General features: G+C 37.7%; 1 long non-coding RNA gene across 1 annotated transcript; it reads right to left on the reverse strand.

Moving 5' to 3' along the window:
* Positions 1 to 498: 498 nt before the first annotated feature.
* LOC140330167 (uncharacterized) lies at positions 499 to 2,130 on the reverse strand. Its single transcript, XR_011920653.1, has 3 exons — positions 2,036 to 2,130; positions 1,633 to 1,704; positions 499 to 647 (listed from the first exon to the last, which is right to left on the reverse strand). It is a non-coding gene; the product is annotated as an uncharacterized lncRNA (long non-coding RNA).
* Positions 2,131 to 3,278: the final 1,148 nt, after the last annotated feature.

The raw sequence follows: 3,278 nt of genomic DNA on the forward strand, positions 1-3,278 counted from the left end.
GAGCAAATATAGTATATCATGCTGGTGCAGATCCCTGTGGGATAGTGGTCGGAGGCTCTAGAGGACGGGCAATCCAAGAGGATCAGCGTAGGGTTAGAAGATGTTATGACAGTGTTTTGTTATATTTCCTTTTTTTAATTTATGTTCTGGTTGTTAATATGGTTATATTTTGTTATATGGTATAGTTATTTAAAATCAGTTTTTGTAATAATTTGTAATAAAAGGCCTTCAAGCCATTAACCACTATTGGTGTTGTGGGATAATTGTAAGGAGGTAAATAGTTGGGTTGCTGGAATACTGGATGACGTTTCTCTGGCTTGCCGCAATCATGTTGATAATGGGGAGAGGTAGAAACCAGCAAAGACAAAAACAGACGTAAAATAAACTTTAATAATAACAAAGCCAACAAACAAGAACTTCACCTCCTTATTAGACTCCCATTGTTCAGCCAGCACGGAAGCGATTGGAGTCTTTAATACTTTACTGAAGGAGTACAATGTTGTGAAAGTTTCCTGCAGATGACGGAATATTTGTTCTGCACACACCTATAAGGAATCCATTTCGATTTTTACAAATCTTTAGCAGTGGCTACATTGCTGCTTTTTAAAATGAAAAGGACGTCATCAATGTCAGAAATTCTCAGGCAACTGAAAAAAAGACGAAAAAAAGAGCTTATACTATGTCAGTGTACATTCCATGCCGACCATTGCCTGGATGATGATGGTATTGGACACAATTTTAGAAATGGCTGCAATGTACTTTTCCTAAATACTTGAGTACCTAGCAGTTTAATTTCTTTTTTATTATTCATATTTTTACCTTGCTACATTTTTGTCTTATACCCCACTTATACTATAAAGTTTTAAGAGAAAGTTTGTGCTTTAGGAGAGCTTGTTTACCTTTTGGCACACATTGTAGCTTTACCACAAGATCAAGCTATTTTTGGGATATATATATTTATACATGCACTCATTGGTCACATTGTTAGGTACACATATTTAATTGCTTTTTATGCAAATGTCTAATCAAGATAAGATAAGATAAGAAGAAAGGAAAGGAAATGAAATGAAAGAGAAGAAGAAAGAAGAGAAGAAAGAAAAGAAGAATGAAGAGAAGAAAGGAAAGGAAAGAAGAGAAGAGAAGAAAGGAAAGGAAAGAAGAGAAGAAAGGAAATAAAATAAGAGAAGAAAGAAGAGAAGAAAAGAAAGAAGAGAAGAAAGGAAAAAAAGAGAAGAAAAGAAAGAAGAGAAGAGAGGAAAGAAGAGAAGAAAGGAAAGAAGAGAAGAAAAGAAAGACGAGAAGAGAGAAGAGAAGAGAAGAGAAGAGAGAAGAGAGAAGAGAAGAAAGAAGAGAAGGGAAGAAAGAAGAGAAGAGAGAGAATGATGTGAGAAGAATGGGATGCGTTGGATAGGGAAGGGGGAGAGCAAAGGAAAGAGAGTGTGGAAAGGTAAGAAGTTTGGGGGAGAGTGCAGGTTAAAGGGGATAAAATGGAATTATTAAATTCTGTAACAATCTTTCTAACACTTTTGCAGGGAACTGATGTATATCTGATGTATAACACCAACCTGACCACTCACAATAATAGTTCTGTCTGTAGCTAGTTGCACGTTATTTCAGCCGTGTCTTACAAACCTGATGACCTTTTGCATTCGCAGAGATATTTACTGCGTTTAGTGCTCCCATTTTGTGAAAATGAACTTTCACCTGCAATGTAAGATGAATACATGCATTGGATACATTCTATATCTCAGTGTACATATAGACTTAACGCTTGTGATGGAAATGAATCTTTTCTCTTACTGGGTGACCTTTGGAAATGTATATGATCCCCTCAGCAGCCCACAGAAAGATATTTATTAACTGATGTTACAGTAAATGGTATATTAGAGCTACAAAACCTAATATTGTACAAAGCATAGAGCATATGGTGCATGTTACTATGTATATAATATGCAAGGGAAGAGGGTTGGGTGACAGCATAGCTGAAGCCAAATCTTTTTTTTAAATTTTACATAAATGAAGGGTAATTCACTACCTGACTATGGCGGCCCCTGGGTCTTCTTCCATACCGAGATGAAGGTGTGATACAGGACGGCACAAGACCCAATGAAGGAAAGCTCTGGGAGATCTGCGGAAGTAAAGGTAAGTATGATTTTTTTATTTTAAGTTTAGCTCCATTTTAGGACCTAAGATCAACAAATCTGCAGTCTTCTGGAACCCATCAGATCTACCTGCATTACTTGCTACTTTTGCTTTGCCACTACACTACCTGACTGGCCAAAGGGCCCTGGCTTTTTGGTTGGCAAGATAAGTTCTGCTTGGTCGGTTGGTCATAGAGATCGGCACTAGGAACGCGAGTAGAAAGATTCAATTCTTGTGACGGGAAGTTTGGTCCATATCTTCTAAGCACCCTTTAAAAGACTTTCTTTTTTTCCGTCTTGAAATTGACTTACAAACCTTTGATTGGTTCAAATTCTGAAATCCCCTCTACTTTATTATAAATCACTAGAGCCTTAGTTGATAAGATTATTAGTCTAATATTTTGTACTGTTTTGGCTGGGGATTGGGGGCTCCTGCTCAAGCTTGACCATAGTAGTCTTCACACTAGTGTCCTCATTCAGGAAATGAGGGGTATTTGGTTAATTACCTAGTATCCTCTTGGACCCCACAAAGACTAGTGTCATTCTTGGAATTCCTTGAACCCGAATATTTTTTTTCCAGGAAAGACATTAGTTGATTTTTTCCTTCCCAGAATCCCTTTGGTAATTCACCAAATCCCGATCCCCCCCCCCCCCTCCACCCCAGTCTTCTCCTAGTTCTTCCCCAGTCTTCTCCTAGTTCTTACTTACCCCACATTCAGTTAATAGGTAAAGGTAGGTTAGTAGGTAAATATAGGTAGCTAAATTGCCTAACCTAGGAAATCGAAAATTTTCTACCAGTTACCAAAGTTGTTCTGAAAATTCTAGATCCAAAGGCAATAAGCATACTTATTGCTAGCTGCATACCATGGTGCTTGAATGAAGTTAAAAGGGATGTAGAAGGTACGATACTTGTTTGTTAAAGGGCCGTTAAATAATCAGAAGGTTACCTTGGCTGCAGTTTATGCCCCAAACATGGTTTGACTCAAGTCAAGTATATATTACATGTCCTAGAGATATTAGAAACTTTTAGAGAAGGTTTGGCGATTCTTGGAGGAGACTTCAATTTTGTTCCAGATCCTAACTTGGATGTTAAAAGTCAGTCAGCTCAGGTTACTTTGGGTAGAAGCCGTCCATTAC

The sequence above is a fragment of the Pyxicephalus adspersus genome, chromosome 4 (assembly GCF_032062135.1).
Source record: "Pyxicephalus adspersus chromosome 4, UCB_Pads_2.0, whole genome shotgun sequence".
NCBI classification, from domain to species: domain Eukaryota; kingdom Metazoa; phylum Chordata; class Amphibia; order Anura; family Pyxicephalidae; genus Pyxicephalus; species Pyxicephalus adspersus.